Raw genomic sequence first — 14,376 nt, 5'->3', positions numbered from 1 at the left:
GATGAAACCAGAAGGTCTGCAAAGAGAAGCAGGGAAAGCAAGATTTAACAGATAGGTACAAGACCTCGGGACAGGGGGAGTATTTTAGCAAGAGAGAATAGAACACAGAAATGCAGGTAGACTGGAAAACTCCATCATATTTGAGAAAAGTAAACTAATTTGATGAAACCAGAAGGTCTGCAAAGAGAAGCAGGGAAAGTAAGATTTAATAGATAGGTACAAGTTATCTACAACTAATGATATTTGCTGAGTGTTTGGCATTGGGTTTTTTTGTATTAGTCATTGTAAAAATTTTCCTAGGGTCATAAACTCATTTTTTTTTTCCATTTGAAGAAAACTGAGATTCAAAGAAGTCATATAACTTGCTTAAAGTCATCCAGCTAACCAGTGGACTTGAACCCAGGTCCGTGTTACTTAAAGTATCATGCTTTTTGGACCACACCGCCCTTTAAATTTGGAGCTTTGACCTTTCTAACACATCATGAAAATTTATGGAATAATGTTTTTGTACTGAAAGGAGTAGGAAAGAAAAGTAAGAAAAAGTCAACCTGTTCTTCATAGAGTTCTGCATATTAATCACGATAGCCCAACATTTTCCCAGTTATAGCCTGTGTCAGCTTCCATTAAGATGGAAAGAACTGGGGGTGCTTGGGTGGCTCAGTCGTTAAGCGTCTGCCTTCGGCTCAGGTCATGATCTCAGGGTCCTGGGATCGAGCCCCTCATCGGGCTCCCTGCTCGGCCGGGAGCCTGCTTCTCCCTCTCCCACTGCCCCTGCTTGTGTTCCCTCTCTTGCTGTGTCTCTCTCTGTCAAATAAATAAAATCTTAAAAAAAAAAAAGATGGAAAGAACTGGTGTCTCTGAGTCCCCATGCACACACACACCCTCAGGTTTCCTAGTTGTGTGTCCCTGTTATAACACATACCATAGGTAATATCCCATCTCTGGAATAAGAGCTAATGGTTAAGAGTTTGGGCCTTGAGGAGGGTGCCAGCACCAGAACCTCAGCTCTGCCCTGCATAACAGTGGTCACCAATGAGATTCTCTGTGTTTTTGTTTCCTTCTGTGTTTAGTGATGATAATAATAGTACCTATATCAGTAGGTTGCTGCTAGGAATAAATGGATTAATATATATAAAGACTAAAAACTGTACTTAAAGTGCTATTACCATTCATTAATATTAGCATTATTATTGTCATTATTATGCCTTATATCCCACGTCTCTTTAAGTAAAGAACCAAGACAGGCTCTGTTGGTGAGGGCGAGGGAAAGGTGTTTCTTCATATGTTCCTAAAGAGACTGTAAAATTGTACAGCCTTCGTGGATGGTAATTTGACAATATCTATCAAAATAGAAAATGTTTTCTTTGCCCAATAATTTCATTCTGGGTGTTTGTCCTACAAATAGATTCATACCATGTGTGCCTTTTGAATTTTAGCCCATGTGTGGATAACCTAGTCCAGATTTTTAAAGTACAGACTGATGGATGTTATTCTTTGTACCCTCCACATAGTCTAGCACAACACTAGGCACAGAGATGCTGAAACTTCCCTTTTGTTTATCGGCTCAGTTCCTCGGGATCTCTGTGCCTGAGGCCCACCTCCATGCACCACAGGCACTAGGATGACACTTCATGCTGAGCAGCTCACCCCAGACTCCACTGTGATACTAACTTTGTACTTCATCCTCCTTTCTCCTTTGTCGGTTTGCTTTCAAAATGACAGAGACTTCTTTCATTGCAGCTATGTCCTTGGCTTTTCTCGATGACGATTCCTGACTCGTGGCCCTGGCAGTCTTGGAGAAACATTGTCCAGTTTCTTCAGTCCAGACCTTGGAGCCTCCTTTTTCTCAGCATCACCCCCACCCACTTGACCGAACTTTCTAGGACACATGTGAGTAAAATACTGGATTCTTTGATGAAAATAATTCAAATCATCACCTCCTCACACTACATCCTCTACTTTTGAGAGTGTTTTTATTTCTCTCAAATGCTATTCCCATTCTCTCCCTTTCTGGAACTAGCTGTCTGCCTATAGTTAATACTCTCACATTCATTATTCGTTTAATCATGGACTTGTTCAAGGAGGTGGTTGCCAGTAGAATCTGAGAACTGAAAGGCACACGCCTTTGTTCTCCTCCTGTGTGGTTCCATTCAGGGTTACTTGTCTCTGACTCAGACTGGAGAATAAATGGATTAGAATAAAACCAATTTAAGGGAAAAAAGAAATGTTCACAGACACAGAAATAGAGATTCCTGCTATCTTGGCTGCCTACAATCTGCAGACCTCACTAAGGAATTTAAAAAGTATTGTTTCTTATCATAAGTGACAGAAATATGCTGCTTTCTGCATCAGTAGATATGAAGATTAAAGGGTCTGACCGTATTAAACAATTTTGCACAGCACCAGGCACTCTGGGCTCTGCTCTCTCTGCCTTATTACCCTTCATCTTGTGGCTATTTCAGGCCCAATTTAAGAATACAATGCAGTCTGGCTTTGAAAATTGACATCCTTTAATTTAAACTGTCTTGTGGGAGAATTAAGAAATTATGGAACAATTATTTGCCCTCAGTTGAAAGCTGGATGGCATCCTGAGATCCTTGTACATTAGCCATTTGAATTGATGAAGTCACATAATTGAATTACACTTTTGCCCCCATAATATCTTGTGACAAATATGTTGGCGTCATGTGTTAGGAAAATGCTCCCATAAAAACAGAGTAGGGGTTGGGGTTGGACATTGACTTGGGTGTCAAAGAAAACCGCCAAGCAGAGTAGGCGGACACTTTGAGATTTTGCGTGGGAGGTTGATTAGCAGAGCAAGCCGTTCCATCTGGAGTTTAAATGGAAGTTCATAGGTCACAACTGTATGCATGATATGGGGGAAGTATGCATGCCCAGTCTCCCTTGGCATTATCCTTCAACATTCAGCTTAGAGTCTATTACTCATTCTCAAAGCCTTTTTTTTTTTTTTTTTTTAATCACCCCCCTCCACCGTGAACAAAAATGCTGGGTTTGGTGTACCTTCCTTTGTCCTGCATGCTTTCCCATATATGCTTCAATCATGGCACCTCCCACAATGATGACAGGTCTCCTTTACCAGCAATGTGGTTGAGCTAGGAACCGTGTCCCAACTCACCTGGCAGGGAATGGCGCTCAGCAAGTATTTGTGGAATGAGGTGTTATTTGGAAGTCTCAGTGGTTTCATCCCTAGACTCAATTTTCTTTTGTAGAATGAGAATCAGAAGGAGGTGAAGTCTGTGCATAATTTTTGAAGCAGTGTTCTTAAGTAGGAGTTTTTATACCACTTATGTCATTAGACCATGGAGGATTTATTAAACACCAACTCTATCCATTTAACAAATGTTTATTAGATGCCTATTATATACAAAAGCTAGGGTGGGTGCTGAGGGGGAAAAGTTACCAAAAACAAAAACAAAAAACAAAGTATTTCCTACTTAGAGAAGCTCAAAATCCAGTTGGGGATTAGAGAGGTCAGTTTAGGGAAGAACTAGCAGGGGGCTGCTATAGAGTCCAGGACTCATGAAGAGGGGATGGTACATTCCACTTGATTCCTTTCTGAAGTTTGTACTGCCCTTGGACAGTCCTGCCCCTCAGCAACCCCCCTTCCCACACACACATCATCCATTTTGGAACCCAGCGGAGAAGAAAACTCTGAGACTAATGTCCTGTGGGTCAAGCTGGATTGTGCCTTTCGTTTGAAAAATCCTCTAAGGAGAGAGATTTTAAAGCACTCTTCTCCCTGCCTCACCCCCACCCCCACCCCAGCTTCCAGCTTCCCACCACACTGTGCAGCCTCCTGGGTCTTTGCATTCTTTGTCTATTCTGCGTCGCACAAGAATCTGGCTCTCTTTTTAAAAGCTCTTTACCTTTTCTTTACCTTTATCAAAGAACACTTTTGGAGCTTTAAAACCCAACTACAGCTCTCCTCCTGAATACTTCTGTGTGGAAGGGATTAATCAAGTCTGTCAAACATTGAGCTGTAAAACCTTTAATATTTCTAAAAGGTTTAAAGCCGGCATATTTATCACATGCATCATTGAGAATAATCTTTCTTTTTATTAAAACAATGCTCACTGTAAAATATTATGGTGATGAGCACATTGGGCGCAAGGCTCATGCAGGGGCCCAGTTGTGATGTTGGAATGGAGATTCTGGTAGGATCTTCCTGTGACATCACTCCCCTAGAGATACCCGTCATCTACCGCACATCCTATTCATATGAATGTTTTATATTGTGGAATTCTAGAATCTTGGTGTTCAAAGGGAAAGGAAAGTAGGAGAAAGGGAATGATTTTTGTTGAGTGGCTGCTATGTGTCAGGTATTGGGTCTGCATACTTTAAGGGGGTTGCCACATTTTAATTTTCACAACAATTTTTTTTAAAGATTTATTTATTTGAGAGAGAGAGTGTGCGCAGGTGCGAGCTGGAGAGGGGCACAGGAAGAGAAGCTCAAGCAGAGCCCCTGCTGAGCATGGAGCCTGATGCAGGGCTCCATCCCAGGACCCTGAGATCATGACCTGAGCTGAAACTGAGAACCGGATGCTCAACCGACTGAGCCACCCAGGTGCCCCTTCACAGCCAATTTTTATAGTAGGCACTATCGCAGCTGATTTGTAGACAAGGAAGCTGAGATTCAAAAAGTGAAGCAAATTTCTCAAGATCACATAAATACTCATTTGCAAATCAGGGACTTGACCATAAGCCTGTCTTAATTCTTTCATTTTGTTCTGGTGGCAAATGCCGGGCAAGTGCTTAACCCAGGGTAGGTAGCCAACTAAGGGTTGCCAAAGTGGTTGGGACTGTTAGTATTAAGGTTCCTGAGGACTTTTAAAGAAAGCTCTTTCTCCCCTACAGTTAGAGAGGCAGTGGAGATTGTTAGACATGATTCTGAGAACCTGAGATGTATGTTTTAAGACGTTTAGTCCACCGGTGGTAGAGTTTCCCTTAGAGAGGGACTCACTCATCTTTTTATTAATATAACTTGAACAAACACTGTATTTCATTACTTATTTATAAAATACTTTCACATGACTCTCCAGCCTTGTGAGGTACCAGCAGCCCTTACTGCCATTTTACAGATGGGGGAACTGAGGCCCAAAGACATGCTGAGTCATGCTGCCCGGGTCACTCAGGAAGCAATTGACTCATGTTCAAACTTCTCTTCTGGTGCCAAAGCCACAATCTTTCTACTATACTATAATATTTTTAAACCATTCGATTATTCCTAAGAATTAAAAAAAACATAGTTTTGAAGCTTGAGAAGACCCAGAGAGGCCCATCAGCCTTGATTTCCAGATTTAACAAATGAGGCCCTGATACAGAAAGTAATGACAGAAGCCCCATGCTGTGTGTGGTATAACACAGAAGAAGGTTAGATTCAGTCGGCTGGGGAAGGGGTCCTAGGACCCCGGGGAAGGCTGCAGTGGGGGGGGAGTTGACTCTTGATGACGTCCTGAGAGGAGAAGAAAGGAGGCTCATGGAAGAAAATTCCACAAGTGATATTAACACGGAAGAAAGGCAAGATTCTGTGGCAAAATGACAACGTGGTGGTCCCATGGGCGGAGGCCCTTCAAGGAAGCTCCAGTTTGTTGTTTCAGGATAATTAGTTGTGTACTTGCATCCTCAGACTGCCACCATGGCACTGCACACATCCGTAATTAAACCCCGCCAGCCAGGCCCGTGTCTACCTCAAGCTCCAGCTTTGCCTCAGAGCAAGCGACCAAAAGGGAAGGCCCTGAGGCTGGGGAGATGTACAGTTTCAATCTCACCTCTCCTGTGAACACACCTGTCTGTGTTCACCACAGGTATGGGGACAAAATCAAAGATAAAACGATTTAGAAGGAAGAACAGTTTGCTGCTCCCAGGTTACTGTGAAAGTAACAGGCCCATTTCTGGAACTCTTTTGGGTGGGCGAGATGCTTCCCTGGTTTACATTTAGCAAACTGTAATTAGCATGAGCAGAAGAGAAACAACTGTGCTGGAGCTCCACTTTCCTCTGCACAACAGCCTCTGTTCTGAAGGGCGGGCCCCAGCACTGGGTTTTCTTTCATGGGGAGGCAGGTGCCGATGCCCTAGGTAACTAAGACGCACGTGTTTGGGGGGTAGAGGGCAGAGGCCAGTGGATGATCTACTTCGGATGGCAAAGTGGGCCTCACTTAAGCTCCAGCCAGTTAAAATCATGGGGCTCTTGTCTAGTTTCATTTACTCCATAAACACGCACGAACCCATACCCATGTAAGCCCCACTCTATGCCAACGATAGATTGGATGCTGCAGGCTGCAGGGGACTCATGCCTGTGTGAATAGCCATGCCGGTCAAAGGCAGATTCATGGCAGGATACACAAAGAACCAGCTGAGGCTTTTTGGTTTGGGAACCTTTGAGTAAATCAGACACTATTGTTAAGATAAGTAATGCTACAGCTGCCTTAACCAGTAACCCTTCCCAACCTAATATTCAACACAAAGTGTATTGTTGCACTTAACACAGCCATTCAGGGACACAGATGTTTTTCTGTCTTCTGTAAGCCATCATCATCTTCAACTTGTCGCCTCTAAGGTCTTTGCAGGAGGGGACAAGAGAGAGGAAAATCGTACTTGGGACATTTTGAGGGGCATTTTTTGGAAGTGGCACATGTCACTTCCACCCACCTTCTGCTGGCCAGAAGTCAGTCATATACTGCCCCAATGTAATAGTAAAGGGTCTGAGACATGTAGCTTAGCCATGTGTTCAGGATAAAAATGAAACCGCTTAGATCAATACGTAGTCTTGTCTTGGCATGTTCCCTTAAACTGAGTCCCTATTCAAATAAATGCAAGATCATCTAAAAGACTGCTCTTCACTAGCACTTGAGGGGAACTTTCCAGGAAAGGTGACCCTCCAGTGCAGGATGGAAACTCTGCTGGTGAGAATTTAATTAATATAATTTAATTAATATAAATTATCTGGAAGAGCCTAAAATAAGCTCTTGACCCCAGAATTCCTCTTCTAGTATTTAGCCTAAAAAGAGAGATTGCAAAGATTTGTGAACGAATAAGTTTACTTCCACATTACTTGGAATTTTGAAAAAGTATAAATCTAAATTTCCAAAAATGAGGAGAATGTTTCCCTGAAGTTTTTCACATTCAAATAATGTAATCATTAAATAGAACGTATTTCTATTCTAAAGAAGTTTAGTGTTTTTAATGGCATATGGACATGAAGGTAGGCTTCAGAACTTTGTACAATAAGATTCCAATTTTGTTGCAAACACGTCATAGACACCTAAAAAGAACAAAACGCAGTGCATTAAGATATGAGTGAATTTCTCTGTATAGTAGGTTAAGGAGGAATTTTATTTCTCTCTATATTTTGTTCTAAGATATTATGAGTATGCATAGTTTTTGTAAATATAAAACAATTTTTTTTAAGTGAACTACAAAGAGGAATAGCTTTGGACCAGGACTGACTCAGATTGGGGAGAATTATCCCAAATATTTCAGGAGGGAACAGGCAAAGAGTGTGTGCAAGCCATATCCTAGAATTGTCAAGTGCAGAGGTGAACAGTGGACTGGAGACCAGAAGATATCCTAAAGGAGATTTGCAAATGAAAATTAAGGGGGCCCACAACATTTTCCTCAACTGGGCTAGAGAGCACATAAGTCTCAACTGTAACTGGCTTTCAAAACTGGAAAATGGAACTGATTTTAAAAAGTTCAGGAATAGGGCAATGTTTTCAAGTCCTGGCTGGCTTACTAACTGTGTGGCTTTCGGCATATGCCTTAACCATTCTGAGCCTCACTTCAAAAATGGAAATAATATCACCTTATTTATAATATTGCTGTGACATTAACTAACATATTTTCAAATATTTGACATATTTGAAATATTTGACCAGGGAGACAAAATATAAAGGACTTCAATAGTTGGATCTGTGAACACACTCTTTGAATAACTAGAAAACAAGGTAAGGATGGGATTGTGGTGTGATGTTATTGACAGTATTGACCAACACCTTTTATTAGCTGTGACCTTTTAGCATTCAAGCAGACAAGAGGGACCCAATCCAACCTGGCAACTCCCACCAACCACAAAGGGGTGTACTTTATGTTAAAGCCCCTTCCTCATTGCAGCTTTTCATAATCCTCCCCAGGCTTTGTTCCCAACCTCTATCCCTACCCCCAGGGAACCATCAAAGGATCACCTGGAGTCCCTGACACTGTGACACTCACCTAAAATTTGGGGATGCTCTGTTCTTTGCATGTTCACCTTGGCATCCAGGCAGTCAAGGTCCACTCCATGTCTAGCCTGCATATCAACTAGGAGAAAGGTGGTATGTCCTCAATGAAATCCTCTAAGATAAATATACAAGAAAAATATTCAAAGGCAAAGGCATTATGGATTCTTTTCAGATGATTCTGGGTAAGGGGCTCGCAGGCAGGGTCCCTGCAGCACACTACAGAATCAAGGAGAGGAAAGTCAGCCCCAGAAGCTATGACTTCGCTTCAGGCTTAGTCAGCTCAGGCTGCTATAACAAAAATACCATAGCCGGGGGGGGGGGCGGGGGGGGGGCTTAAACAACAGACATTTATTCTTCACAGTTCCGGAGGCTGGAAGCCCCAAATCAAAGTACTGGCAAATTCAGTCTCTGGTGAGAGCCCATTTCCTGGTTTGTAGTGGACATGTCCTTGTATCCTCACATGGCAGAGAAAACAAAGAGAAGATGTCAGCTCTCGTGGCTCTTCTTAGAAGGGCACTAATCCCATTCGCAAGGGCTCCACCCTCGTGACCTAATTACTGCTCAAAGCCCCACCTCCTAATACCATCATATAGATGATTAGTATTTCAACATTGGAATTTGGGGAAGGGAGTGCACAAACACGCAGTCCATATCAGCATCCCTACTGCTTAAACACGAGGTTCTGAATCTTTTTCCCAATTCCATCTGAAGCCAATCTCGACAGATCATCACAACTATCACCTCCAGTGATGAATGTATCTATGTGTTAGATATTGTGCCCATGCATTGTCACGCCTGGTACATCTCGCTCCTTCATTGTGTCATGTTTCCTCCAGCAAGAACACTTTTTGTTTTCCTCTTCTGCTGACTGTTTTCATCCCTGCCCTGGGCACATCTTTATTAAGTGACTGGTAAACCAAGCAAAGATGGGATAGGCGTTCTGAGAAGGTGTTATAGTATGTGTTATTTTGGTTGCCCACACTCTCTTTCCCTGCACAGCTGAAGTGGACAAATTTGATGATGATCCTGGAGTGTCCTTGAAATAAAGGCCTTCAGCTTAATTTCAATAGTGCCCAGTGACTTATAAGAGAAAAGAGCATGAAAGGAAATTGCTACGTGTGCAGCTTAGAGACTCCCCCAAATTCTCGGCTGGTCTCTGATTTATGCTGTCCAGAAGCCTGTTGCTGATTATGCTGAATGCCCCATAAATTAATGAGGGCTGGGCTTGGAGGTGACAATGATCACTGAGTCTCTGGAGCAGAAAATGCAACACTAATACATATGTTTCAGAAATGTCCCTTTGTCTATATGTTTGGAGGAGAAAGTGCTGATGAGGATCAATTTCATATTGACTTTAAATTTTTCAATTGACCCAGAGCTCTTTTTATTAAGTAATGTGCACAAAAACATTTCATCCCAGGCCAGCTTGATGGCTTGGAGAAGTCCCTTCAGAACATAGTAACCTGGATAGAATTAGAAATGCAATTCACTCCTTTATTCTTTTATTCACCCTTTAATAAATATTAAGCACCTGCTACATGCTCGATTTCAGACACTCTCCTAGACTGTGAGCAAGACACAGTCTGCCCTCAAGAAATCTAAAATCTAATGAGCTCAACAGGCACTTTGATGAATGCTTCTGACCTAGTGTGATAGGTTTTGTTAGGTGGAAGTGCAGGGTATGTGGAAGCATGGAGGAAGGACTTAGAGAAGCATCCCACACTTGAGTGAGTGAGTGAATGAATGAATGAATGAATGAATGAGATGGCCCTCAAACTGAGATATGGAAAGATGTAGAAGTTGTAAAGGGCTGAGGAAATAGCACGTGCAAAGATAGGAAGATATGATGTTTTAAATATAGCCCAGGTGTGTGAGGGGAGGCAGAAGGGGGGCTTCAGGTAGTCAAGAACTAGACACAGGACCTTGGGTGTTAGGGTACGGTCTGTACAAATGGATATCTCATAGGAAGGCCTTTGCACCCCTTTAGAGGGCAGGTCTCAGCACACAATGAATGGCTCATCTGGGTACATATTTCTGTGTTTAGAGTGGAGATCATACATATAGGAGGTAGTTAACCTAGGCTCACCTCCTTTGGACACTTTCCTGAAGCAGCAACCCAGTAGAAGCAGAGCCCCTGCTTTGAGAAAGCCCTGTTTCAAATCCAGGTGCTGCCACCCTGAACTCAGCAGATCCCCCTGCTTGCTGCAAAGCCAGGCTGTATTTTCAGTTTTGACTGAATGTTGGGCAACACAATGTGAAATACTCTTTTTATTTACTGCCCCTCCACACTTTCTCAGTCTTTCCCACATTCTTAGTTACTTAGTCTTCGTGTTCATTGGTATTGCCGTTTTGTTTTAATATCATCGAATCCTCAAGCCAGGCTGGGGGACACATGAGCATCACTCCTCTGAACATGCTCTGGGTTTTGGTCCCTGGGCTTCACAGGTTGGAAGTCCTATTGTGCTCCCCTGAACTTGACTCAATGGCCACAGTGGCCTGCTTGATTTATGGCCACTTCTTCCGTGTTTGATCTTAGCAAACAGACAGCTGTGATGTAGCGGCTTCATTCTACTCACCTGCTGGCATCTTCATGTTTGGTCTAATAGCTTGTTAACTGCTTTGAGGACAAGCACTGCCCTTCCTGACTACCACGGAGAGTGGTTTCTATGGTAACCACATCACATCGGGGACCATGCTCATTCTTCAAGGCTTTCCTTCTCCATTTTTCTCTGGTGGCTTCTGAGTAACCTGTAGTGGTTGGAGCCCTGCCTCACCCTGCCAAGAAGCCACAGCTGATTTAAAGCTTCTCAAAGGAACTTAACAAGACACACTGCTTTTCTCTAGCCTTGTTGCTTATTCTGTGTTGCAGTTGGTCCAGGCCTGCAGGGAGCTGTCATTCCTCCTTTATCATCTTTCTTTCTGGCATTCCCCAGGTATTGCTCTCACTCTCTCTCAGAAAGCTTTGACGTGGTTCCTCCAGATCTCTCTGCTCATTAATATCTTGCAACAATCCCTTCTCAATCCTGGCATTCAATATGTTCTTTTTTCCTCATTCCCCATTGTTTAGACATTCATTTGTCTCTTCAGAAGTGATTCTCAAGCTCTCTGGTCTTCATCTGTACCAAAGAAATTTGTATCAGAGACTCCTCTAGGCTGTTCAGATATAATACATGAAGAAAGAACCAATTTGTGTGTGATAGGACTCTAGGGTGTTAAGACTGCTGATTGCATTCAGGGTCTAACAGTAATACTACTAATGAAAGCAAACATTTATGTAGAGCTTATTGGATATGCCAGGCACTGTGGTAAACACCTTACATCTTCACAATAATCTCATAAAGTAAGTACCCTATTATCCCTGCCTTACAGATGAGGAAACTGAGACATAGAGAGTTAAGAGACATGCTGTAGTGCCCCCAGCTGTTAAATGGTGGAGCTAGGACTGGAGCTCTGGCTCCAGAATCCACACTCTTCACCACCCTATACACTGGGCAGTGACATTGTTCTCTCTACCTGTGTTGCCACCACCAGGAATGGCTTATTTCTGCAAAGCTCAGTTGTGCTCATCTACAATGCCAAGATTAAATGTCACCTGCTTTGTGAAAGCACACCTTCCTCCCCACTCAAGGTATAAGTTCATTTGTTTGTTTGACAGACGTCAGAGTATAGTGGTTATAGCCTATTCGTCCATTCAACGAGACTTTCTGAAGTGCCTTCTGTGTTACTGTAATAGGTGCTGTGTCTGCAAGGGTGAGCAATGAGCAAGCAGATCTCTCTGCTTATTATCTCACCCTACTTATTTTGGAAAAAATAAAAATAAACCAGAAGACAGACAGAAATGTAGTCAGACATAGCTTTATATATATACATATCTGTAAACTATATCATATGTATCTATATTCCTGTCTCTCTACATTTATCTATCAGTCAATTGATCCATTCATATTATGTATTTTTTTCCACTTATTTTCTTCTGCCTACTTAAATGGTAAAGCTCATCTCCTTAGCCTGACGTTTAAGATCCTCCATGATTGGGCCTCAGATATCTTCCCAGGCTTATCTCCCACCAGTTCTTGCCTCCTATTCTTCAATCATTCACTCCAGGCCCAATCTCCCAGAAAATGTTTTCTCATTGGAAGCCATCCAAGCACAATCCAGCACTGTGCATTAGCTCAGCCTTTTTTCTGTCTCAAATGCCCTTTTCACATTTTCCTTCTCACATTTCTCCTTACCCAAGCCTTTTCCAAACACCAAGGGCAGTTTCCAACACCCCTTGTCTGTGGAACTTCCCCAGTCATGTCCCTTTCCACACTCCCAGTAACAAGGAGTCAGTCTGTACTTCCTCTGTGCTCCCACACTGAACATGGCCCTCTATTACAGTGTCTGCAGTTCCAAGTCTTAGCTGTCCATTCACATGTTTGTTCTCCTGATGAGGACTGCAGACCCCTTGAAGGTGAGGAACGGGCCTTATCTTATGCTGCATTTGAAGAACCTAGCACACTGCCTGGTATATACTTCTATAATAATAATACTTATGTTTTTATTAATAGCATTGTTAATATTATTAGTAACTTTTAAAGTATCTGACTGCCATCTTTACTTGACATACTGCTAAACATTTCACTTGTTTTATTACATTTTTCTATCGTAAGAATCTTAAAATGTAGATTATGATACAGATACTATTATTAACTCCAATTGCAGATAAGAAACTAAGGCTTAGCATGCAATGCTGGCCCCAGGTCGCACACCCCCGAAACAGCAGAGCCTGATTCGATCCCACAGGCCCTTGCCATAAAGATGTGAGAGCAGGGCTTGCTTGCTCTTTGCTCCCCACTGAAACCACAGTACTTAGCGCAACAACACTGAAGGCATTTGATAAAATCCTGTTGACTGGATGAATGAATGTTCTACCCTATGCTTTGATATTGGTGGAAAGAGCAGATGAACATACATCTTGGGATCTAAAAGTGCTTATCATGTATGGTCTTCCACCACACACACATACACACACACAAACACACACATGGATATGGAAAAGGAAACCAGTGAAGGATTCTATGAAGTTCTGATAAGTTCTAACTATAATCCGTGTGTTTTTATTTTTTGTAGAACTTGTCTTTGGGTTTAGATGAAGTTCCTGACAGGTCCAGAATGGGCTTTTAGATGTTTAAGGCCAGAAGGGTCCGACTTTGGAGTCAATAAAACCTGTTTGCATCCCAGTGTTACCATTGCATAATGTGGGCACAACCATTAGCCCTTCTAAAGTTCAACGTAGTGATTAATATGTGGATTTTAGAATCAGACAGCCTGGGTTTAAATAACTCTGCTCTAAGCTTAGTAGCTGTGTGATTTGGGGAATACACTTAGCTTCTCTGTCCTTTTGTTTTCCCACCTGTCAAATGGGTATAATAGTAGCATTTGCCTCATAAAGTTGATGTGAGATTTAAATAAATCAATTCATCTGGACCATTTAAAATAACATCTGACACTCAGGAGACTATTATTAGCTCTTAGATAATTACATCTTCTTCAGAGAGATGTTGTGAGGATTAAATGATTGGTACACTCACGAAGCCCCTTGACTTCTAAAGCTTAGGCCCAGAACTAACACAACGTCACTTCCACTAAATGTTTTGGTTAGAGTCCTAGGGCCAGTCCAGATTCAGGGGCCATGGAGGGGACGAAGTACGGGTATAAATGCAGGAGGGGTGGATCGTCGGGAGACACCAAGGAGCGGACTGCCACAGCATTGGCAGAAGAGATGGTGTGGGCTGCAGACTGGGGTTGCTGCCGTGGGTGGTGAGCACTGGATAGGAGTAGATCCCAGGAATTTCACCCACCAATGTTCATTTGTTCTACTATAGGCCCTCTGCTCAGAAGTTGTTCCTTATTTCCCTCAGCATTCCAACCAGGTGTTAGTATATGCTTCCTAAGGCCACAGAAAATCAGAAGAAAACTTGAGAGATGGAACTTTCTTTTTTTTTTTTTTTAAAGATTTTATTTATTTATTTGACAGAGAGACAGCGAGAGCAGGAACACAAGCAGGGGGAGTGGGAGAGGGAGAAGCAGGCCTCCTGCCGAGCAGGGAGCCCGATGTGGGACTCGATCCCAGGACCCTGGGATCATGACCTGAGCC

General features: G+C 42.6%; 1 protein-coding gene across 1 annotated transcript in view; it reads left to right on the top strand.

The window, feature by feature from the left end:
* Positions 1 to 14,376, top strand: part of LOC115942550 (disabled homolog 1) — a 1,065,325-nt gene that overhangs the window by 320,819 nt on the left and 730,130 nt on the right. Inside the window, exon 2 of the mRNA XM_081818492.1 lies at positions 1,741 to 1,890. The gene's annotated coding sequence lies outside the window, so the exon portion shown is untranslated. The remainder of the gene's footprint in view (positions 1 to 1,740; positions 1,891 to 14,376) is intronic.

This window comes from Leptonychotes weddellii, chromosome 4 (genome assembly GCF_054177405.1).
Source record: "Leptonychotes weddellii isolate Sample4059 chromosome 4, ASM5417740v2, whole genome shotgun sequence".
Taxonomy (NCBI): Eukaryota; Metazoa; Chordata; class Mammalia; order Carnivora; family Phocidae; genus Leptonychotes; species Leptonychotes weddellii.
This window is presented reverse-complemented; position numbering and strand designations above follow the sequence as displayed.